The sequence below is a fragment of the Somniosus microcephalus genome, unplaced genomic scaffold, assembly GCF_052327205.1.
Source record: "Somniosus microcephalus isolate GS21.2 unplaced genomic scaffold, FLI_Smic_1.0 unresolved_chr4, whole genome shotgun sequence".
Lineage (NCBI taxonomy): Eukaryota > Metazoa > Chordata > Chondrichthyes > Squaliformes > Somniosidae > Somniosus > Somniosus microcephalus.
Genome location: NW_028225182.1, coordinates 5,144,003 through 5,169,146, shown reverse-complemented (window position 1 = coordinate 5,169,146; position 25,144 = coordinate 5,144,003). Strand labels below are relative to the sequence as shown.

The window sequence follows — 25,144 nt, the reverse complement described above, 5'->3', positions numbered from 1 at the left end:
TTGATTTTAAGAAAAGATTCTAATGAATTCTTCAGCGCCGGTTGCATGCTGTAATGGTGACCTCTCTGGACTTTGAGTCCAGCGATCCGAGTTCAAATCTTGGTGAAACCTGAATTCTTGTTGTCCCAGCTGCTGGAAATTTGGGACATACAAGCTTGGCATCTGCATACCAACCACGGTTACGGGACCGTTTGCTGCCTGAATCAATGATAGTTGATTTATTGTTCTCGACATCAGATGGTCGGCTCTACCTCTCATTCCCAGTTCCAAATAAGAGGGGGAGAAAAAAGTGTGTTGTCCAGTGCTTCGTTTCACTGCACAGCAGAATGCTCAACATTTTCTTTTAAGCTGCATTCGGCTGGCATACTTGCTGAAATTGAAAGCAGTGCTTCTTGAAACGTAGACATTGCACTTTGTATTCTCGAAAAAAGTTAACAATTGCTTATCTTTCGTACAGCAGTGCCTTGCAAAGATTATTCACATTTTACCTGGCAGGACTGCAATACAAGCTGCTATGAGCAGTGTGGAAAAGAAGCAGAGATTTGTGAACCGATAGCCATCAAGGCAGCTGTCTGATTTACTCAGAACCGAGGCTTAGCAGAGGGGCAAGCTGAAGTTAAGGATGAGACCAGACCGAGACAAAGTATAATGGTGGCGACGGTAATGTTGTTGATTTTAAGAAAAGATTCCAATGAATTCTTCAGCGCCGGTTGCATGCTGTAATGGTGACCACTCTGGACTTTGAGTCCAGCGATCGGAGTTCAAATCTTGGTGGAACCTGAATTCTTGTTGTCCCAGCTGCTGGAAATTTGGGACATACAAGCTTGGCATCTGCATACCAACCACGGTTACGGGACCGTTTGCTGCCTCAATCAATGACGGTTGATGTATTGTTCTCAACATCAGATGATAGGCTCAACCTCTCATTCCCAGTTCCAAATAAGCGGGGGAGAAAGATGTGTATTGTCCAGTGCTTCGTTTCACTGCACAGCAGATTGCTCAACATTTTCTTTGCAAGCTGCATTCGGCTGGCATACTTGCTAAAATTGAAAGCAGTGCTTCTTGAAACGTAGACATTGCACTTCGTATTCTCGAAAAAAGTTAACAATTGCTTATCTATCGTGCAGCAGTGCCTTGCAAAGATTATTCACATTTTACCTGGCAGGACTGCAATGCAATCTGCCATGAGCAGTGTGAAAAAGAAGCTGAGATTTGAGAACCGATAGCCATCAAGGCAGCTGTGTGACTTGCTCAGAACCGAAGCTTAGCAGAGGGGCAAGTGGGCAAGCTGAAGTTAAGGATGAGACCAGGCCGAGACAAAGTATAATGGTGGAGATGGTAATGTTGTTGATTTTGAGAAAAGAATCTAGGGAACTGTTCAGCAAAGGTTCCATGGTGTAATGGTAAGCACTCTGGGCTCTGAATCCAGCGATCCGAGTTCAAATCTCGGTGGAACCTGAATTCTTGTTGTCCCAGCTGCTGGAAATTTGGGACATACAAGCTTGGCATCTGCATACCAACCACGGTTACGGGACCGTTTGCTGCCTGAATCAATGACGGTTGATTTATTGTTCTCGACATCAGATGATAGGCTCAACCTCTCATTCCCAGTTCCAAATAAGCGGGGGAGAAAGATGTGTATTGTCCAGTGCTTCGTTTCACTGCACAGCAGATTGCTCAACATTTTCTTTGCAAGCTGCATTCGGCTGGCATACTTGCTAAAATTGAAAGCAGTGCTTCTTGAAACGTAGACATTGCACTTCGTATTCTCGAAAAAAGTTAACAATTGCTTATCTATCGTGCAGCAGTGCCTTGCAAAGATTATTCACATTTTACCTGGCAGGACTGCAATGCAATCTGCCATGAGCAGTGTGAAAAAGAAGCTGAGATTTGTGAACCGATAGCCATCAAGGCAGCTGTGTGATTTGCTCAGAACCGAAGCTTAGCAGAGGGGCAAGTGGGCAAGCTGAAGTTAAGGATGAGACCAGGCCGAGACAAAGTATAATGGTGGAGATGGTGATGTTGTTGATTTTGAGAAAAGAATCTAGGGAACTGTTCAGCAAAGGTTCCATGGTGTAATGGTAAGCACTCTGGGCTCTGAATCCAGCAATCCGAGTTCAAATCTCGGTGGAACCTGAATTCTTGTTGTCCCAGCTGCTGGAAATTTGGGACATACAAGCTTGGCATCTGCATACCAACCACGGTTACGGGACCGTTTGCTGCCTGAATCAATGACGGTTGATTTATTGTTCTCGACATCAGATGATAGGCTCAACCTCTCATTCCCAGTTCCAAATAAGAGGGGGAGAAAAATGTGTGTTGTCCGGTGCTTCGTTTTACTGCACAGCAGAATGCTCAACATTTTCTTTTGAGCTGCATTCGGCTGGCATACTTGCTGAAATTGAAAGCAGTGCTTCTTGAAACGTAGACATTGCACTTCGTATTCTCGAAAAAAGTTAACAATTGCTTATCTTTCGTACAGCAGTGCCTTGCAAAGATTATTCACATTTTACCTGGCAGGACTGCAATACAAGCTGCTATGAGCAGTGTGAAAAAGAAGCAGAGATTTGTGAACCGATAGCCATCAAGGCAGCTGTGTGATTTGCTCAGAACCGAGGCTTAGCAGAGGGGCAAGTGGGCAAGCTGAAGTTAAGGATGAGACCAGGCCGAGACGAAGTATAATGGTGGAGATGGTAATGTTGTTGATTTTGAGAAAAGAATCTAGGGAACTGTTTAGCAAAGGTTCCATGGTGTAATGGTAAGCACTCTGGGCTCTGAATCCAGCGATCCGAGTTCAAATCTCGGTGGAACCTGAATTCTTGTTGTCCCAGCTGCTGGAAATTTGGGACATACAAGCTTGGCATCTGCATACCAACCACGGTTACGGGACCGTTTGCTGCCTGAATCAATGACGGTTGATTTATTGTTCTCGACATCAGATGATAGGCTCAACCTCTCATTCCCAGTTCCAAATAAGAGGGGGAGAAAAATGTGTGTTGTCCAGTGCTTCGTTTGACTGCACAGCAGAATGCTCAACATTTACTTTTAAGCTGCATTCGGCTGGCATACTTGCTGAAATTGAAAGCAGTGCTTCTTGAAACGTAGACATTGCACTTCGTATTCTCGAAAAAAGTTAACAATTGCTTATCTTTCGTACAGCAGTGCCTTGCAAAGATTATTCACATTTTACCTGGCAGGACTGCAATACAAGCTGCTATGAGCAGTGTGAAAAAGAAGCAGAGATTTGTGAACCGATAGCCATCAAGGCAGCTGTGTGATTTACTCAGAACCGAGGCTTACCAGAGGGGCAAGTGGGCAAGCTGAAGTTAAGGATGAGACCAGACCGAGACAAAGTATAATGGTGGCGACGGTAATGTTGTTGATTTTAAGAAAAGATTCGAATGAATTCTTCAGCGCCGGTTGCATGCTGTAATGGTGACCACTCTGGACTTTGAGTCCAGCGATCCGAGTTCAAATCTTGGTGGAACCTGAATTCTTGTTGTCCCAGCTGCTGGAAATTTGGGACATACAAGCTTGGCATCTGCATACCAACCACGGTTACGGGACCGTTTGCTGCCTGAATCAATGACGGTTGATCTATTGTTCTCGACATCAGATGATCGGCTCAACCTCTCATTCCCAGTTCCAAATAAGAGGGGGAGAAAAATGTGTGTTGTCCAGTGCTTCGTTTGACTGCACAGCAGAATGCTCAACATTTTCTTTTAAGCTGCATTCGGCTGGCATACTTGCTGAAATTGAAAGCAATGCTTCTTGAAACGTAGACATTGCACTTCATATTCTCGAAAAAAGTTAACAATTGCTTATCTATCGTGCAGCAGTGCCTTGCAAAGATTATTCACATTTTACCTGGCAGGACTGCAATACAAGCTGCTATGAGCAGTGTGAAAAAGCACAGATTTGTGAACCGATAGCCATCACGGCAGCTGTGTGATTTACTCAGAACCGAAGCTTAGCAGAGGGGCAAGTAGGCAAGCTGAAGTTAAGGATGAGATCAGGCCGAGACAAAGTATAATGGTGGAGACGGTAATGTTGTTGATTTTGAGCAAAGAATCTAATGAACATTTCAGCAACGGTTACATGGTGTAATGGTGACCACTCTGGACTTTAAATCCAGTGATCCGTGTTCAAATCTCGGTGGGACCTGAATTCTTGTTGTCCCAGCTGCTGGAAATTTAGGGCATACATGCTTGGCATCTGCATACCAACCACGGTCACTGGGCTTTTGCTGCCTTAATCAATGACGGTTGATTTATTGTTCTCGACATCAGATGATAGGCTGAACCTCTCATTCCCTGTTCCAAATGAGCGGAGCAGAAAGATATGTGTTGTTCAGTGCTTCATTTGATTCCACAGCAGATTGCTCAACATTTTCTTTGCAAGCTGCATTCGGCTGGCATACTTGTTGTCATTGAAAGCAGAGCTTCTTGAAACGTAGGCATTGCACTTCGTATTCTCGAAAAAAGTTAACAATTGCTTTTCTTTGGTGCAGCAGTGCCTTGCAAGGTTTATACACATTTTATCAGGCAGGACTGTAATACAAGCTGCTCTGAGCAGTGTGAGAAAGAAGCAGCGTTTTGAGAACCAAGATCCATCAAGGCGGCTGTGTGATTTGCTCAGAACCGAGGCTTAGCAGAGGGGCAATTGGGCAAGCTGAAGTTAAGGATGAGACCAGGCCGAGACAAAGTTGAATGGTGGGGACGTTAATGTTGTTGATTTTGAGAAAAGAGCTAATGAAATCTTCAGCAACGGTTCCATGGTGTAATGGTTAGCACTCTGGACTCTGAATCCAGCAATCAGAGTTCAAATCTCTGTGGAACCTGAATTCTTGTTGTCCCAGTTGCTGGAAATTTCGGACATACAGGGTGAAGGCATCTGCGTACCAACCACGGTTGCTGGACCGTTTGCTGCCTGAATCAATGACGGTTGATTTATTGTTCTCTGTTGTGTATGTACCTTTAAGGGAATAACTGGTCTTAGACTGCAGTACTGGCAGTGACCACCCCTGTATAAAAGGCCCTAGCAGGCTTCTGTAGTTTCAGTTTCAAGCTGCCTCTTGTTCAGTAAAGTACCTGTTAAACTGTTCTCCCGAAGTGCGTGTATTATTGAGGTGCAGACTTTACAGTGGCGACGAGTAAGTTCGAACTCACCTGCAGTGTGGCATCATCTCACGGGGATCTCACCTGAAAGGAAGGTCCTGGAAGGTCGTAGTCTGAGCAACGGGCGCCGACCGAGGGCAACCGCCCAAAGAATCCATCGGTGTTTGGAGAATTGTGGGAGAGACTGTGGTTCCAGCGAATCGTGCTGGAAGCAGGGAGCGCGCTGACCCTTCCGGACTGTGGTGCGCTCAAGCTCGATTGAGAGGCTCTACAAATCGGGCAATTCAAACAGCCCCAAAACGCACTGTTCCCTGACCGGGAATCGAACCCGGGCCGCGGCAATGAGAGCGCCGAATCCTAACCAGTAGATCACCAGGGAAGCTCCAGCAAGCACAGCAATGCAGTTGTTCCTGCCTGCTCCTTTGCAATTCAGATCCTTTCGCGACAGGCAAACTGTTCGGACAAAATGACATTTTTTAGACGAGCACACAAAAGACGTGTTCGCGAAAGCACGGCACCAAGTGCGGGTAGGCATCCACTTGAAATCGATTTCCTCCTGTGTTTTTCTCTGGATGTTGTCTCTCTCAGTGCTGGGCGAACAATTCATTGATGCATTTCTCCTGAACTGAAGCCTTTTGCCCATCTCGCGGGGTCAGAGCCGCTCTGTCTGTCTCTTACCTGCTTGGGACCATTATCGGGAACAGGCCGCCTGTTCAACTTTCATCAGCAAACCCAGAAAGACAAATAAACAGAAAGATGTGTCTCTCAGCCCCGGTGGCAAAGGTGCAGTGGATGTTAATCCAAATAAATCCCCCGTGAGATTCTGTCTGCATTGGCTTCCTTCTAAAGTTTGTATTTTATATTTTCGGAAAGACCATAAAATTAGGCTGATGGCCCGTACGGGGATCGGACCCGCGCCCTTGGCGTTATTCACCCCCCCGTGCTCAGTGCTCAGCAGAGTCGGCAGCACGAAGTTGGCAAACAGCCTGCAGTCCTCCGAACGGGCCTGTGTTGCGAGCCCATCCCGATCCCCGCACCCATTCTCGGGGAAAGGAATTTCTCGGCCTAGCTCCTATTGATAAACTCACGGTCTGCTCGAGCACAGAGCTCTCAGCCTTTACTCACTGATCTTCACAAGAGTTGATTGTGTTTTGTAAATCTCTCACTCGCTCTCCTCGCGGTCAAACACAAAGTTTACCTGCTGTGTTTTCCAGCAGCCAGTAAGTTGATTTGAAAAGGCCATTGTGACAGGGTTTGGGCTCTGAATCCAGTCACAGATCGGGTTTTGATGCCTTGTGGCTCAAGCGGTCACCTGACCTGCCAGCTGATTACCTCACTGCTGATGATGACTGATGTGCCTCAATAATCCCGAGACTCGATGTTAGCGAAACAAAACAAGGCTTTTATTAACTTAGAAGATAACACGCAGTGGAGAGAGGTATCTTCCCTGGAGGTCTGCAGTACTGGCTGTGAGGCCAGACTGAGCTGGCTTACATAGAGGCCAGGTATGGGCGGAGCCCTACACACAACACATTCCATACATTCCAATACACAATACAATGGTGAGGAGAAACCTGAAACCAACCACAGTCACAGGCAATACAATGGTAAGGGGGAACCTGAAACCAACCACAGTCACAGGCAGTGATGAATGGAATATTTAATCACATTCACCCCTTCTATAGATTTAGTCTGTTCGGGGGTTTGGTAGTCCTCTGCGACCGACGTGGCTGTTGTGGTGTCGCGGGTGTCCCCGGTGGCCTCCTGGGTCTCTGCCGGGGGTGCCGCCAGGGTTGTTGAAGGGGTAGTTGGTGGGGGTGCCGTTGGTCGATGTTCTTCCGGGGGTGATGAAAGAGTAGTGGGTGGGTAAGAGTTGCTGTGGTCGTTGTTGCTGCTATTGCCATGGTTGTTGTCGTCACCGGCTGGGGCGACATCTTTTATTGACACGGTGTTCTCCCTTCCGTCGGCGTGCCGGACATACGCGTATTGGGGGTTGGTTTGGAGTAGGTGCACTGGCTCCACGAGAGGGTCCGTCTTATGGCCCCTCACATGCCTTCGCACGAATACCGGACCCGGGGTGGAGAGCCATGACGGCATGGATACGCCTGAGGTGGATTTCCGGGGGAAGCTAAACATTCGTTCATGAGGCGTGGCATTAGTGGCAGTACACAATAGCGACCGTATCGAATGGAGCACATCTGAGAGGACTTCCTGCCAGCGGGAGATAGGGAGGCCCTTGGTCCTTAGAGCTAGATTGACTGCTTTCCATACTGTCCCGTTCTCTCGCTCCACTTGACCGTTACCCCGGGGGTTGTAGCTGGTGGTACGGCTCGTGGCAATACCCCTGGACAGCATGTACTGGCGTAGCTCTTCACTCATGAAGGACGCCCCCCTATCCGTGTGGATGTAGCTCGGCATACCGAACAGGCAGAACAGGCTGTTGAGGCATTTAATGACCGTGGCGCTGGTCATGTCTGGGCAGGGGAAGGCGAATGGGAACCGGGAGTATTCGTCCACAATGTTCAGGAAGTAAACATTGCGGTCGACGGATGGGAGGGGGCCCTTGAAATCTAAGCTGAGCCGCTCAAAGGGCCGTGTAGCTTTGATTAAGTGGGCTCTATCAGGGTGGTAGAACCGAGGCTTGCATTCAGCGCAAGTGCGGCAGTTCCTGGTCAGAGACCGAACTTCCTCAATCGAGTAGGGTAAGTTGCAGGACTTTATGAAGTGGAACAGCCGCGTGACCCCTGGGTGGCAGAGGTCATTGTGGAGGGTCTGTAGCCGATCCCCGGTGGCGCTGGCACACATCCCTCGTGAGAGGGCATCTGGGGGTTCGTTAAGGGCCCCTGGCCGGTAAATGATGTCATGCTCGAAGGTGGAGAGCTCGATCCGCCACCTAAGAACCTTATCATTTTTGATCTTCCCCCTCTGTTTGTTATTGAACATAAACGCTACCGACCGCTGGTCGGTAAGTAGGGTGAAGCATTTGCCGGCTAGGCAGTGGCGCCAGTGGCGCACTGCCTCCACGATGGCTTGGGCCTCCTTTTCCACGGAGGAGTGTCTGATCTCGGGCCCTTGGAGGGTCCTCGAGAAGAAAGCTACGGGCCGCCCCGCCTGGTTGAGGGTGGCCGCCAAGGCAAAGTCAGACGCATCAATTTCCACTTGAAATGGAGTGTTCTCGTCCACTGCCTGTAGCGTGGCCCGCTCAATATCCTGCTTAATGCTTTTGAAGGCGGCGTGGGCCTCAGCAGAGAGCGGAAAAGAGGATGCTTTCAAGAGGGGGCGGGCTTTGTCGGAGTAGTTGGGGACCCATTGGGAATAATAAGAAAATAACCCCAGGCACCTTTTCAGGGCTTTGGGAGTGTTGGGCAGGGGCAGCTCCCGTAGGGGGCGCAATCGGTCGGGGTCTGGTCCGATTTCCCCATTCTCCACCACGCTGCCTAGTATGCAGAGGCGCGTGGTGTTGAAAACGCACTTGTCCTCGTTGTAGGTGAGGTTGAGTTTTTGTGCGCTTTTCAGGAACCTCTCGAGGTTCGAGTCGTGATCCTGCTGGTTGTGACCGCAGATGGTGACGTTGTCGAGGTAGGGGAAGGTTGCCTGCAAGTGGTGGTCATCGACCATGCGATCCATCTCCCTCTGGAAGACCGAGACCCCATTCGTCACCCCAAAGGGGACTCTGAGGAATTGGTAGAGGCGTCCGTTCGCCTCGAAGGCGGTGTACGGGCGGTCCTCTGGTCTGATAGGGAGCTGGTGGTACGCTGACTTGAGGTCGATGGTGGAGAACACCCGGTATTGGGCGATTTGGTTCACCATTTCTGATATGCGGGGTAGCGGGTAGGCGTCTAGTTGGGTGTACCTGTTGATCGTTTGGCTATAGTCGATCACCATCCATTTCTTCTCGCTACCCCTTACCACCACCACTTGGGCGCGCCACGGGCTATTGCTGCATTCAATAATGCGCTCTTTCAGGAGCCTGTCTACCTCGGTTGCGATAAACCGCCTGTCCTCCCAGCTGTACCTCCTGCTTTTGGTCGCTATTGGCCGGCAGTTAGGGGTGAGGTTCGCGAATAGCGAAGGCGGCTTTACCTTCAGGGTAGCCAGGCCGCACACTGTGAGGGGCGGCTGGGACCCACCGTACTTGAGCGTGATGCTTTGGTGGTTGCACTGGAAATCCAGGCCCAAGATCACGCTCGCGCATAGATTCTTCATGATTAATACTTTAAAATTATCGTATACAGTCCCGTTAATGGACAATTGTACCGTGCAGTAACCCAGAATGGTCGATGTCTGGGTTTTGTCAGCCATAGAGATGGTACCCCGAGTAGGGACCACCTTTAGGGAGAGTTGTCGTGCCAGTTCCGGGTGGATAAAACTCTCCGTGCTTCCACTGTCAATTAAACATTTAACCCCGCACCCGTTTACCTCGATGTCCACCATTGATTTGGATAGCGGGTGGGGCCTGGTCTGGTCCACTGTGACCGATGCCACTGTAGGGCCCTGATCGAGACAAGATGGCGTCCACGCTGTCTGCTCACAAGATGGCGACCCCACGAGGTCGGGCAAGATGGCGTCCAAGATGGCCGCTCCCACGGCGCACACGCGGCTGTAGCGGGTTTTGGTTTTCCAGCGGGGTTCCCTCTGCACACCTTCCCAAAGTGCCCCTTCTTACCGCACTTAAAGCAGGTGGTGCCTTTCGCCGGGCACAGATTTCTGGTGTGCTTTGGCTGCCCGCAGAAGTAGCAGTTGGGTCCCCGACGCGTCGCGGCTGTCGTAGGGCTTCTGGGGGGGAGAGCGGGGCCCCGACGGTGTCGGGCTGCCGGGCGGGGAAGATGCCTTCCAAGATGGCGGCGCCCTTGGTGCACACGTGGCGGCGTGGACGGCACGGGCTGAAGAGTAGGCGTCCGAGTTTCTCTGGGCCACATCCAGTGATCGCGCGGTGTCCGCAGCCTGTTTCAGGTCCAATCCCGTTTTTTCCAGCAGTCTTTGCCGGATGTAAGTGGAGCTGAGGCCTGTGATAAAGGTATCGCGAACAAGCTCATCGGTGTACACTGCGGCTTTTACATCTCGGCACTTGCAGTCTTTGCCAAGCATTTTCAGGGTGCCTAGGAACTCCTCCACCGATTCCCCAGGTCGCTGTGCGCGAGTGGCGAGCAGATGCCTAGCATACACCTCATTCGTAGGCTGCTGGTAATGCGCCTTTAAGATGTCGCAGGCGGCCAGGTACGTGTCAGCGTCTTGGATGATGGGGTAAACCCGGTGGCTTACCCAATTCCGCAGAATTCCGAGTTTCATACTCGCAGCGTCCGTAGCGTCTTTGACGGCTGCGGAATTGTCCAGGAAGAATTCCATACACATAAACCAGTGTCCGAAGCGTGCTGATGCGTCCGGAGCATGCTGATCCAAATCCAAACGTTCGGGTTTCAGGAGTTGATCCATTGTGTTGAAAAATAAGTTAATAAAATTGATGTGCCTCAATAATCCCGAGACTCGATGTTAGCGAAACAAAACAAGGCTTTTATTAACTGAGAAGATAACACGCAGTGGAGAGAGGTATCTTCCCTGGAGGTCTGCAGTACTGGCTGTGAGGCCAGACTGAGCTGGCTTACATAGAGGCCAGGTATGGGCGGAGCCCTACACACAACACATTCAATACATTCCAATACACAGTACAATGGTGAGCAGAAACCTGAAACCAACCACAGTCACAGGCAATACAATGGTAAGGGGGAACCTGAAACCAACCACAGTCACAGGCAGTGATGAATGGAATATTTCATCACAATGACCTCATAATTAACCCCATCGTACAGCTGTGGGTTGATGTTTAAATTGATGTAAAAATATTTCCCTGAAAGCCAATCAAATCTAATCGACATAAACTAGTTGATGTTATGAATTTGTGCTCCCAGTGGGAATTCCTGCAGAGTCTGCTGGTGTTCCTCTCCCCAATTGCCCACAGGAAGCTTTGTGTTCAGAGTCTGTACTCATTACATCGACATTACACAGTATTATTACACGGCCACATCTAAAACTGGACACATTAATAGGGAGACAACAGTGTGAATCGTAGGGTGGGAGAGGGGGGGAGCGAGGGAGAGAGAGAAAGAGAGGGAGGGGGGAGGGAGAGAAAGAGAGGGAGTGGGGAGGGAGAGAGAGGGGGAGGGAGAGAGAGCGGGGAAGGAGTGAGAGGATGAGCGAGAGAACGGAGGTAGAGAGAGAGGGGGCGGGAGAGAGAGGGGGCGGGAGAGAGAGGGGGCGGGAGGGAGGGGTGGCGGGAGAGAGGGGTGGCGGGAGAGAGGGGGGGCGGGAGAGAGGGGGGGCGGGAGAGAGGGGGGGCGGGAGAGAGGGGAGGCGGGAGACAGAGGGGGCGGGAGAGAGAGGGGGCGGGAGAGAGAGGGGGCGGGAGAGAGAGGCGGCGGGAGAGAGAGGGGGCGGGGAGAGAGGGGGCGGGAGAGAGAGGGGGCGGCAGAGAGAGGGGGCGGGAGAGAGAGGGGAGGGAGAGAGAGAGGGCGAAGAGAGAGTGAGAGGGGGTGAGATGGTGATAAACGTGGTGGTAAACGCTTCAGCCGTGTTTTTGCACTCACGTGCTGTACTCCGCCATCATTGAGGATGGGGATATTCATGGTGCCTCCTCCTCCCGTTAGTTGTTTAATTGTCCACCACCATTCACGACTGAATGTGGCAGGACTGCAGAGCTTTGATCTGATCCATTGATTGTGGGATCACTTCACCCTGTCTATAGCATGCTGCTTCCGCTTTTTAGCACTTCATTTTTGGTATGCCTGCTGCTACTCCTGGCATGGTTTTCTGCACTCCTTATTGAACCAGGCCAGGCCTTGGTGGTACAGATTGTGGTTGAATACTATTCTGCTGTTGCTGATGGCCCACAGCGCCGCATGGATGCCCAGTTTTGAGCTGCTAGATCTGTTCTGAATCTGTCCCATTTAGCACGGTGGTAGTGCCACACAACATGATGGAGGGTGTTCTCGGTGTGAAGACGGGACTTCGTCTCCTCAGTGACTGTGCGGTGGTCGCTGCTGCCAATGCTGTCATGGAAAGATCCATCTGCGACAGGTAGATTGGTGAGGACGAGGTCAAGTAGGTTTTTCCCTCATTTTGGTTCTCTCACCACCTGCCGGAGGCCCAGACTGGCAGATATGTCTTTCCGGACTCAGCCAGCTCGGTCAGTAGTGGTGCTACCGAACCACTCATGGTGATGGACATTGAAGTCCCGCACCCAGAGTACATTCTGTGCCCTTGTTACTCTCAGTGCTTCTTCCAAGTGGTGTTCAACATGGAGGAGCACTGATTCATCAGCTGAGGGTGGGAGGGAGGTGGTAATCAGCAGGAGGTTTCCTTGCCCATGCTTGACCTGAAGCAACAAGACTTTTATGGGGTCCGGAGTCAATGTTGAGGACTCCCAGGGCCACTCCCTCCCGACTGTATACCACAGTGCCGCCACCCCTGGTGGGTCTGTCCTGCCGGTGAGACAGGACATACCCAGGGATCGTGATGGAGGAGTTTGGGGCATTGGCTGAAAGGTAAGATTCTGTGATTATGACTATGTCAGGCTGTTGCTTGACTAGTCTGTGTTACAGCTCTCCCAATTCTGGCACAATTGCCCAGATGTTGGTGAGGAGGACTTTGCAGGGTCGACGGGGCTGGGTGTGCCGTTGCCGTGTTCTTAGCTGGTGCCGAGTTCGATGCCGGGTGGTCCCTCCGGATGGAGCAAGTTTAAAACACAGGAGAGAAAGACACACACTGAAAGAGACAGGCTTTTATCACAGCAGGGGGGAGTGTGAAGCAGGAATTTCAACTGCTCGTGTGGAGAAGAGACAAACGTTGTCTTTGCAATAAAGGTTGGAAGCGATCAAACATCCAAGGCTTCCCGAACAAATGAGAACCACTGTATCATCAGGATACATACAGGGAGGGAGTGATGGTTTATGATTCCCACACGTGTCCCAATATGAAAAATATAAGAATACAGCAATCTGAAGCTCAGAGTAATAAAAAAAGGGGAACTCTTCAAATCGACTCTTTGAGGAGCAAAGCCGGTATCTCTGGGGTGTGTGAGTTTCATTGGTACCGATATCACATATACACTGCATGGAAGGGGTTATATTTCAGTATCTGATTGATTATAACTTTATTGAACGAAGTCAAAGGTTTTTTCACTGTTTCCTTTCACCTCGAACTTGTATTGGAGATAAAGGATGTTTGACAATATCCTGTAATACATCCACACGGGAGATAGGAATACATGACAATCTCCTACAGCCAAGGACAAAGTGACTGAGCACTGAGAGAAATGTGAGTTGATTAGAGAGAGGCAATATGGATGTGTAGAGGGCAGGTCATGTCTAACGAACCTCATTGAATTTTGAGGAATTAGCTGAAGTAGTAGACAGAGGAATGTCTGTGGATGTTTGTATATGGACTTCCAGAATGGATTCAATGAGGTTCCGTATAAGAGACTGTTAGCTAAAATTAAAGGTCATGGAATTGAAGGCAAATTATTGGGCTCGTTAGGAGATTGGTTAGGCGGTGGGAGACAGAGAGTAGGGACAGTGGAAATGTACTCGAATTGGAAGGAAGTGACTTGTGGTGTCCACAAGAATCTGTGCTGGGGGGTCAACTATTCACTATATTTATTAATGACAGGGATAACATAATAGCGAGCCATATATCCAGGTTTGCCGATGACACAAAGATAGGTGGCACAGTAAGTAGTGTAGAGGGGAGCATAAAATTACAAAGAGACATTGATAGATTAACTGAGTGGGCAAAACTGTGGCAGGTGGATTTCAACAGTTAAATGTGAGGTCATCCATTCTGGACCAAAGAAAGACAGATGTGAGTATTGTTTAAATGTTGGAAAGCTGGGAACAGTGAAGGTCCAAAGACATTTAGGGGTTTGTGTAAAGAGATCACTAAAATATAGTGATCAGGTACAAAAAATAATCAACAAAGCCAATGGAATGTGAGCCTTTGCCTAGAAATTGGGTTGTGGCGCCAAAGTGGCGCAAAAGTCGCCTGAGCGCAGGATTTAGCGCAGCGATCGTAGTAATACCGATCGCCAGAAATTCAGTTTCAGTGCCCCTCGAGGGACACGGGGCGAGACTCGAGTCGCTCCGCGTCCCTCTTAGGGCGCTGAAACTGATTATCGCAGTGCAACGTGCCGCAGCGCCACACACTGCGGCACAGCACGCTGCGGTACTGCAGGCCTTCCTCCCACTGTTAAGGGGGAGGTGCCTGCAACAGCGCGAACATCAATCGCGAGTGCTGGGAAATGAGCCCGGCACCAAGGAGAAGTGCCGGGCTCTCGGGAAACAGCCGGCAATGCCGCGGGGGTGGGGTTAGGAGGCCAGGGACGGAGGTGCTGGCAGGCGGCCGCCCCGCACCTCCACCTTAACTTGCGCCACTGCCGGCACAGTAAGGCCCCGTGAACCGGGCGAGGGTAGCGAACGGCACAGCTGCACTGTTCGCTACCAAATATCACGAACGGGGCACGAATGGGGCGCTGCGCACACCGATGACGTCATCGGTGGCGGTGCAGCGCAACAGGCTAACGCCACCATTAGCACCCCTCCTGAATATCGCGGGAGGTGCAGCCAGTGGCGCTACAGCCACTGCCTGCCTCTTTAGGTGCTAACAGGTGGCGCTACTCACCCAATTTATATTGAGAGGGCCAGAATACAAGGGGGATTGCTAGAGCTTTACAAAGCCCTGGTTAGATCTCATCTGGAGCACTGTGTACAGTTCTGGGCACCGCACCTGGTAAAGGATATCCTGGACTTGGAGCATGTTAACTGGGACCAAGGGTTAAAGTATGAGGTGAGATTACATAAACCTGGCTTCTGTTCCTGGAATATAGAAGGTTAAGGGGTGAGTTGATTGAGGTTTCCAGGATTTTGAAAGGAATTGATAGGATAGAGAAAAACTATTTCCACTGGTGGAGGAGTCTCGAACAACGGGTAATAACCTTAAAATCAGAGCCAGGCCATTCAGGAGAGAATTTAGGAAACACTTCTTCACACAAAGGGTGGTAGAAGTGTGGAACCCTCTTCCACAAAAAGCAGTAGAAGTCAGCGCAAATAATAATTTCATATCTGAGTTCGATAGATTTATCATCGCCAAGGGTATTAAGGGATCTGGAGCTAAGTCGGGTGGATGGAGTTAGGACACAGATCAGCCACGATCTCATTGAATGGAGGGACAGGCTCGATGGGCTGAAGGGCCTCTTCCTGTTTCTATGTCCTGTGCTTCTCATATCCCACATCAGGGCAATAGGGATATATGACAATATCCTCCAATACCTCAATATGGGCAATAGGGATATATGACAATATCCTCCAATACCTCAATAACGGTAATAGGGATATATGACAATATCCTCCAATACCTCAATAAGGGCAATAGGGATATATGACAATATCCTCCAATACTCAATAACGGCAATAGGGATATATGACAATATCCTCCAAGACCTCAATTAGGGCAATAGGGATATATGACAATATCCTACAATACCTCAATAATGGCAATAGGGATATATGACAATATCCTCCAAGACCTCAATAAGGGCAATAGGGATATATGACAATATCCTCCAATATCTCAAAAAGGGCAATAGAGATTTATATGACAATATCCTACAGTACCTCAATAAGGGCAATAGGGATATATGACAATGTCCTACAAAGCTTCGACATGAGGGTAATACAACAACAACTTGTATTTATATAGCATCTTTAACGTACTAAAAATGGTAAAAAGTCCCAGGATGATACACTGGAGCATTTCAGACAAAATTTGACAACGAGCCACATTAGGGCAGATTGCCAAAATGTTGTTCAAAGGTTTAAAGGAGGAAAGAGAGGTAGAAAGGTTTAGAGAGGAAATTCAGAGCTTAGGGCCGAGGCAGCTGAAGGCACGGCCACTAATGGAGGAGTGATTAAAATCAGGGATGCTCAAGAGGCCGGAATTAGAGGAGCACAGATACCTCGGAGGGAGTTTTGTGGGGCTGGAAGAGATTACAAAGATAGGGAGGAAGGGGCCCTGGAGCGATTTGAAAACAAGGATGAGAATTTTAAATTGAGCCATTGCCTAACCGGGAGGCAATGTAGGTCAGCGAGCACAGGGGTGATGGGTGAACGGGACTTGGTGCGAGTTGGACACGGACAGCAGAGTTTTGGATGACCTGCAGTTTACGGAAGGGAGAAGGTGGGACGCTGGCCAGGAGAGCGTTGGAATCGTCAATTGTAGCGGTAATAAAGGCAATGGATGTTTGAGGTATATCCCATATCATACAATACCTCCACAGTTTTCATACTCTCCCTGGACAGCGCCAACCGCAGGCCGCTCAGTTGATTCATGTCAACAATATCTATGATACCCCCACATGCGGCCACTAAGCATGTATGACAATATCCTGCAATGTACCCACAGTAGAAAAACATGTGGAAACAGAAAACGTAATAAAGAATAGTCAGGACGGATTTCAAAAGGGAAGGTCATGCATGACCAACCTTATTCAATTCTGTGAAGTAGTAACAAAGAGAAGACAAGGATAATACAGTAGGTGTAATAGATTAGGATTTTCCAAAGGCCTTCGATAAGGTACCGCATCGTAGACTCATGACTATGGTCAGAGCATGTGGAGTCAGGGGACCGGTAGCAGAATGGCTAGCAAGCTGGATGCAGAATGGAAAACAGAGAGTCGGGGTTAAGGGGAGCTACCCTGACTGGAAAATGTTGGGAAGTGGTGTTCCACAAGGATCGGTGCTGGGAGCACTGTTCACAATTTACACAAACGGTTTGGAATTGAGAATCGGAAACACAATTTCAAAATTTGCAGATGTCACCAAATTGGGGGAGTATAGTTAATACTGGGAAAGACTGCGACAAAATACAAGAGAACATTAATAAACTTGCAGAATGGGCGTGTAATTGGCAAATGAATTTCTACAGAGATAAGTGAGAGATTTTACATTTTCGTAGGAAGAATAAGGAGGCCACAGACTGCTTGGAAATTAATAGTCTAACTGGGGCAGATGATCAAAGTGATCTGGGGGACAGATACTCAAATCACTAAAAGTAGCGACCCAGGTTAATAAGGCCAAAAAAAGCAAACCAACCCCTTGAGTTTGTTTCTAAAGGGATTGAATTGAAAAGCAGACAAGGTTTGTTAAACTTGTATTGAACCTTGGTTAGACCACACTTAACTTTAATTTCACAGTTCTGGTCTCCATATTATTAAAAGGATGGAGAGACACTGAAGAAGATGCAAAAAAGATTTACAAGGTTGATACCAAAACTAAGAGGTTATAATTATCAGGAAAGGCAGAACAGGCCTGTAGAAAAGAGAGGGCTGAGGGGTGAGCTCAGAGTTCTATAAGATTATGAAAGGGTTTGATAGGGTAGACGTGGAGAGATTCTTCCACTTGTGGGGGGAGACCAGAACTAGGCTCCATAAATACAAGCTGGCCATTAATAAATCCCACCGGGAATTCAGGAGAAACTTCTTTGCCCAGAGAGTGGTTAGAATGTGGAACTCGCTCCCACAAGGAGCAGTTGAGGCGAACAGCACAGGCCCATTTGAGGGGCAGCTTGATCAGCAGCTGAGGGTGAAAGGAATAGAAGGAGATGCTGAAAGGTGAGGTGAAGAGGGCTGGGAGGAGGCTTGTGTCAGTCACAAACACCGCGATACACCAGTTGGGCCCAATGGCCTGTTTCTGTGCTGCAAATTCAATGTAATTCAGGGCAAAAGTGCAATAGGAATGTATGACAATAGCTATAATAACAAAGAAAGTACTTTGAAGTACTTTTGAAGTGGAGTTGCTGTTGTAATGTGGGAAACGCAGCCGCCAATTAGTGCACAGCAAGCTCCCACAAACAGCAATGTGATAATGACGAGATAATCTGTTTCTGTTATGTTGGTTGAGGGATAAATATTGGCCAGGACCGCTGGTCATCCTCGAAATAGTGCCATGGGATCATTTACATCCACCTGAGAGTAGAAGGGATCTCGGTTTAACGTCTCATCTGAAAGACTGCACCTCCGACAGTGCAGAACTCCCTCAGCACTGCACTGGAGTGTCAGCATAGCTTTATGTGCTCAAGTCTTTGGAATGGGACTTGAAATCACAACCTTCTGAGAGAGAGTGTGTCTGAGAGAGACAGAGAGAGAGTGAGTCTGAGAGAGACAGTGTGTGAGAGAGTGAGTCTGAGAGAGACAGTGTGTGAGAGAGTGAGTCTGAGAGAGACAGTGTGTGAGAGAGTGAGTCTAAAAGAGACAGTGTGTGAGAGAGTGAGTCTGAGAGACGGTGTGTGAGAGAGTGAGACTCAGAGGCAGTGATGAAGTCCAACTCCACCTTCAGTTTGCCGGTGCAGTTTTCGGTCGCCTGAGGAAGAGCATGTTTGAAGACCAGGGCGTCGAACCCGGCACCAAGCTCATGGTCTACAGAGCAGTCGTGATTCCCGCCCTCCTGTATGCTTCAGAGATATGGACCATGTCCAACAGGCAACTCAAAGCCCTGGAGAGGTACCTCCAACGCTGCCTCCACAAGATCCTGCAAATCCATTGGCAGGATAGGCGCATGAATGTATGTGTTCTCGCTCAGGCAACATCCCCAGTATTGAAGCTTTGACCACGCTCGATCAGCTCTGATGGATGGGCCACATCGTCCGCATGCTCGATACGAGACTCCCAAAACAAGCGCTCTACTCGGAGCTCCAACACGGCATGAGAGCCCCAGGTGGGCAGAGGAAATGCTTCAAGGGCACCCTAAAAACCTCCTTGAAAAAGTGCAACATCCCCACCAACACCTGGGAATCCCTGGCCCAAAACCACACAAAGTGGAGGAGAAGCATCCGGGAAGGCGCCAAACACCTCGAGTCTCTTCGACGGGAGAAAGCGGAAGCCAAGAGCAAACAGTGGAAGGAGCGCACGTCAACCCAGGCACCACACCCACCCACCCCTTCAAGCACTGTCTGCCCCACCTGTGACAGAGACTGTAGGTCCTGCATTGGACTCATCAGTCACTTGAGAACTAATTATCAGTAATGAAGCAAATCATCCTCTGTTCCAAGGGAATGCCTAAGAAGAAGTGAGAGTCTGACAGAGACCGTGTGTGAGAGAGAGACCCAGAGGCTGTGTGTGAGGGAGTAAGTCTGAGAGAGACAGTGTGTGAGAGAGAGAGTCTGAGAGAGACTGTGTGTGAGAGAGAGTCTGAGAGAGACAGTGTGTGAGAGAGTCTGACAGAGACAGTGCATGAGAGAGTCTGAGAGAGACTGTGTGAGAGAGTGAGTCTGAGAGAGAGAGTGTGTGAGAGAGTGAGCCTGAGAGAGACAGTGTGTGAGAGAGAGTGAGTCTGAGAGAGACAGTGTGTGAGAGAGTGAGTCTGAGAGAGACTGTGTGTGAGAGAGTGAGTCTGAGAGAGACTGTGTGTGAGAGAGAGAGTCTGAGAGAGACTGTGTGTGAGAGAGTGAGTCTGAGAGAGACTGTGTGTGAGAGAGAGTCAGACAGTGTGTGAGGGTCAGTCAGAGAGACAGTGTGTGAGAGAGAGAGTGTGTGAGAGTGAGTCTGAGAGAGACAGTGTGTGAGAGAGAGTGAGTCTGAGAGAGACAGTGTGTGAGAGAGTGAGTCTGAGAGAGACTGTGTGTGAGAGAGTGAGTCTGAGAGAGACTGTGTGTGAGAGAGAGTCAGACAGTGTGTGAGAGTCAGTCAGAGAGACAGTGTGTGAGAGAGAGAGTGTGTGAGAGTGAGTCTGAGAGAGACCGTGAGAGACCAGCTATTCACAATATATATAAATGAGCTAGACGAGGGAACTAGATGTAATATCTCCAAGTTTGCAGACGACACAAAGCTGGGTGGGCATGTGTGCTGTAAGGAGGATGCCGAGAATCTCCAGTATGATTTGGACAGGTTGGGTGATTGGGCAGAAGCATGGCAGATGCAGTACAATGTGGAAAAAAGCGAGGTTATCCACTTTGGTGGCAAAAACAGGAAGGCAGATTATCTGAATGGCAATAGATTGGGAGAAGGGGAAGTGCAACGAGACCTGGGTGTCCTTGTGCACCCGTCTCTGAAGGTAAGCATGCAGGTGCAGCATGCGGTTAAGAAGGTAAATGGTATGTTGGCATTCGTAGTGAGATGATTCGAGTACAGGAACAAAGATGTCTTGCTGCAGTTGTACCGGGACTTGGTGAGACCTCACCTTGAGTATTGTGTGCAGTTTTGGTCGCCTTATCTGAGGAAGGATGTTCTTGCCATGGAGGGAGTGCAGTGAAGATTCACCAGACTGATACCTGGGATGGCAGGAATGACGTATGAGGAGAGATTGGATCGATTGGGGCTTATACTCGCTGCAATTTAGAAGAACGAGAGGGGATCTCATTGAAACATATAAAATTCTAACAGGACTGGACAGACTAGATGCAGGAAGGATGTTCCCGATGGCCAAGGAGTAAAGAACCAGGGGTCACAGTCTATGGATAAGGGGTAAGCCATTTAGGACTGAGATAAGGAGGAATTTCTTCACCCAGAAAGTGGTGAACCTTTGGAATTCTCTACCACAGAAGGCAGTGGAGGCCAATTCATTAAATATATTCAAGAAGGAGTTGGATATATTTCTTAAGGCTAAAGGGATCAAGGGATATGGGGAGAAAGCAGGGACAGGGTACTGAATTTGGATGATCAGCCATGATCTCATTGAATGGCGGAGCAGGCTCGAGGGGCCGAATGTTCTACTCCTGCTCCTATCTTCTGTGTTTCTATATGTGTGAGAGAGAGAGTCTGAGTGAGACAGTGTGAGAGATTGAGTCTGAGAGAAGCAGTGTGTGAGAGAGTGAGTCTGAGAGAGACAGTGTATGAGAGAGTGAGCCTGAGAGACAGTGTGTGAGAGAGTGAGTCTGAGAGAGACAGTGTATGAGAGAGTGAGTCTGAGAGAGAGTGAGAGAGAGACAGTGTATCAGAGAGTGAGTCAGAGAGACAGTGTGAGTGAGTCTGAGAGAGACAGTGTGTGAGAGAGTGAGTCTGAGAGAGACAGTGTGTGTGAGAGTGAGTCTGAGAGAGACAGTGTCTGAGAGAGTGAGTCTGAGAGAGACAGTGTGTGAGAGAGTGAGTCTGAGAGAGACAGTGTGTGAGAGAGTGAGTCTGAGAGAGACAGTGTGTGTGAGAGTGAGTCTGAGAGAGACAGTGTCTGAGAGAGTGAGTCTGAGAGAGACAGTGTGTGAGAGAGTGAGTCTGAGAGACAGTGTCTGAGAGAGTGAGTCTGAGAGAGACAGTGTATGAGAGAGTGAGCCTGAGAGAGACAGTGTGTGAGAGAGTGAGTCTGAGAGACAGTGTCTGAGAGAGTGAGTCTGAGAGAGACACTGTGTGAGAGAGTGAGTCTGAGAGAGACAGTGTGTGAGAGAGTGAGTCTGAGAGAGGCAGTGTGTGAGAGAGTGAGTCTGAGAGAGACTGTGTGTGAGAGAGTGAGTCTGAGAGACAGTGTGTGAGAGTCTGAGAGAGACAGTGTGTGAGAGAGTCTGAGAGAGACAGTGTGTGAGAGAGAGTCTGAGAGAGACAGTGTGTGAGAGAGTGAGCCTGAGAGAGACAGTGTGTGAGAGAGTGAGTCTGAGAGAGACAGTGTGCGAGAGAGTGAGCCTGAGAGAGACAGTGTGTGAGAGAGTGAGTCTGAGAGAGACAGTGTGTGAGAGAGTGAGTCAGAGAGACAGTGTGTGAGAGAGTGAGTCTGAGAGAGAGTGTGAGAGAGAGAGAGAGATGGTCAGAGAGACAGTGTATCAGAGAGAGAGTCAGAGAGACTGTGTATCAGAGAGTGAGTCAGAGAGACAGTGGGTGAGAGAGTGAGTCTGAGAGAGACAGTGGCCCCGATTTTCGGCTTGTGTGGGAAATGGTCGGATTTCCCCGAATGTGGGGTTTCTGACACACATAATAAAGTGTCAGCCCGCCCCATGCAATTTTCCCTCAATTGGCCAATTAATTCCAAGCATGTGGGAAGCCTTGCTAATTGTCTAAATCGAGTCAGAAATCCCCACAGTATGATGTCATCATTCGTGGTGCTTTCAAGGTCCATGGCAAGCACTGCATCCTCTGAAGGCTTCCAAATGAACCATACAGGATGGCAGAGGAGCCTGCAGCAGCTGTGGCCAGTGCCAGACCCCGAGCTGCCTTAAAATTCGAGGAGGCTTCACTGCAGGCATTATTGGATGGGGCTAGGGCCCACAGGGGGGTCCTCTTCCCTAGGTCAGGGAGGAAGAGGCCTCCCACTGAGACCAATGCTGCATGGATGCAGGTGTCAGCAGATGCCAACTCGCTGGGAGTCACCAGAGGAACCTTGGCATTACATCTGTAACTCCTTCCTTGACTCCCCCACAGTACCATCCAGAGCCCCCGTCCTCACTGTGGAGGAGGAAGAGGCTGTGCAGCCAGATTCCTCAGAGGAAGCTCCAACCTCTGAAGGTGCAGCGTCAGCAGAAGTAAGCGCACCCAGCACCAGCGCAGACACTCACACCTCGGGGGTACCTTTGGGACATAGAGTAGTGTTGTCACCTGGTGTTTCACAGCTGACAAGTGAGCCTCAGCAGATTCTGGAGACAGGGACAGCAGTGGAGAGTCCTCGTCGGAGGGCGCAGGGCTCTGCCAGCTCAGCTCAGCTGCGCTGCATCTCGACCCTCTGCCTCTGGGTCCATCCACAAGAGAAGAGCTGATGGATCTCCATGCACAGATGCAGGAGTCTCTGGCAGGTTTTGTCTCCAGGGTCGCTGCGAATGTGGAGCGAATGGAGGAGTCCATAGCGACCATGAGCAGAGCCTTTGTGGAGTCACTGGTGCATGAACGCAGCACCATGGAAAGGTTGGCAACCTCCATGGAGGAGATAACTCGCCAGCGTAGTGGTTAGCACTGTTGCCTCACAGCGCCAGGGACCCGGGTTCAAATCCGGCCTCGGGTGACTGTCTGTGTGGAGTTTCCACATTCTCCCCGTGTTTGCGTGGGTTTGCTCCGGGTGCTCTGGTTTCCTCCCACAGTCCAAAGATGTGCGGGTTAGGTTGATTGGCCATGATAAAAATTGGCCCTTAGTGTTAGGGGGGATTAAATATGTGGGGTTATGGGGTTACGGGGATAGGGCTTGGGTGGGATGGCTGTCGGTGTAGGGACCGGGTGCTAGGGTTTGGATGATCAGCCATGATCTCGTTGAATGGCGGAGCAGGCTCGAAGGGCCGAATGGCCTACTCCTGCTCCTAGTTTCTGTTTCGATGTTTCATACGGAAAACATGGTGAGTGCTCATAAGAGAATGACATCTCTTGAGGAGCGTTGGCCATCTGTTGAACAGAGAAACCAGATCTTCATGGAAGTCCTTCTGAGTAGGACTGCCAGTGCAGAAACGGGTCCCACTGGCCCCCTAAAGCGCAGCAAGGTGCTCTCAAGCCACTTCCAAGCGCTGGCCCCTTCTGGATTGTGCAGCTTCAGGTGAGTGAGCAGCAGCCTGGTGCTCCTGGTGCTCATCCTGGTTCTGCTGCTGCCACCTCTGCTGTTGGAGATCCTCTAATGCCAGGAAGGGAAGGTGCCAAAGGCCTCCCATGCTTCTAGCAGATGCCTCGGTTGAGGAGGTCCTGAGTTAGGGTGGTGAGAGCGGCTTTCCAGGAGCTCACACTGGAGAAGTGTGTGAGGCTCCAACTTTCTGCAGCTGCTCCTAAGGCTTCAAATAGTTCCCCCAAGCCTTGATCAACAAGGTCCTGCAGCCTGCAAATGCTGCCTCTTTAAATACCTTCAGCCCTCAGCGACCTGCTGCTGCAAGCAAGCAAGCCAGCTGTTTTCACGCCAGCTCTCATCGGCGGGGTTCCCCGCAGGCGGGTTTCAGGTGGGGAAAGCCCCAAAGTCGCAACGGCATGGGAAAATCGTCCTTAACAAGGTGATCATTGGCGATTAGTGCTCCGACGAGCAGTCCCGCCAGCGGCGGGCGGGACTGAAGCGGGGTGCGTGGAAACGGCGGTCCGAAATTCAGAAGGGGCGGGGAATCAGACGGGGGAGGGGTCCCGACTCGCATTTTCCGCGATTTTCGGACCACGGCCGCATGAAAAGCCGCCCGACAGCTGCCCGAAAATCGGGGCCAGTGTGTGCGAGAGTGAGTGTGAGAGAGACAGTGTGTGAGAGAGTGAGTCTGAGTGAGACAGTGAGTCTGATAGAGACAGGGTGTTAGAGCATGAGTCTGAGATAGACAGTATATGAGAGAGTGAGTGTGAGAGAGACAGTGTGTGAGAGAGTGAGTCTGAGTGAGACAGTGAGTCTGATAGAGACAGGGTGTTAGAGCATGAGTCTGAGATAGACAGTATATGAGAGAGTGAGTATGAGAGAGACAGTGTGAGAGAGAGTGAGTCTGAGAGAGTGAGTCAGAGAGACACAGCGGGTGAGAGAGTGAGTCAGATAGACAGTGTGTGTGTCACAGTGAGTCTGAGAGAGTGTGTGCGAGAGTCTGAGACACAGTATGTGAGAGATTGAGTTTCAGAGAGACAGTGTGTGAGAGAGTGCGTCTGAGAGCGGCATTGTGTGAGAGAGTGTGTCTGAGAGAGACAGTGTGTGAGAGTGAGTCTGAGAGAGACAGTGTGAGAGAGTGAGTCTGAGAGAGATAGTATGTGTGTGAGAGTGAGTCTGAGAGAGACAGTGTGTGTGAGAGTGAGTCTGAGAGAGACAGTGTGTGAGAGACTGAGTTAGAGAGAGTGTATGAGAGAGTGCGTCTGAGAGAGACAGTGGGTGAGAAAGTGAGTCTGAGAGAGACAGTGTGTGAGAGTGAATCTCAGAGAGACCGTGTTTGAGAGAATGAGCCTGAGAGAGACAGTGTGAGAGAGAGTGAGTCTGAGAGAGACAGTGTGTGAGAGTGAGTCTGAGAGAGACAGAGTGTGAGAGAGTGAGTTTGAGAGAGAGAGAGAGAGAGAGAGAGAGAGAGAGTGTCTGAGAGAGACAAAGTCTGAGAGAGTGAGTCTGAGAGGGGCAATGCGTGAGAGAGACAGTATGTGAGAGAGACAG

General features: G+C 49.8%; 3 non-coding genes across 3 annotated transcripts; all 3 read left to right on the top strand.

Annotated features, from left to right (window-relative positions):
* The first annotated feature begins 1,386 nt into the window (after window positions 1-1,386).
* Window positions 1,387-1,458, top strand: trnaq-cug (transfer RNA glutamine (anticodon CUG)). The gene has a single exon. It is a non-coding gene; the product is annotated as a tRNA-Gln (tRNA).
* Window positions 1,459-2,741: 1,283 nt separating this feature from the next.
* trnaq-cug (transfer RNA glutamine (anticodon CUG)) lies at window positions 2,742-2,813 on the top strand. The gene has a single exon. It is a non-coding gene; the product is annotated as a tRNA-Gln (tRNA).
* A 1,955-nt stretch (window positions 2,814-4,768) lies between these two features.
* On the top strand, window positions 4,769-4,840 carry trnaq-cug (transfer RNA glutamine (anticodon CUG)). Its single transcript has one exon. It is a non-coding gene; the product is annotated as a tRNA-Gln (tRNA).
* Window positions 4,841-25,144: the final 20,304 nt, after the last annotated feature.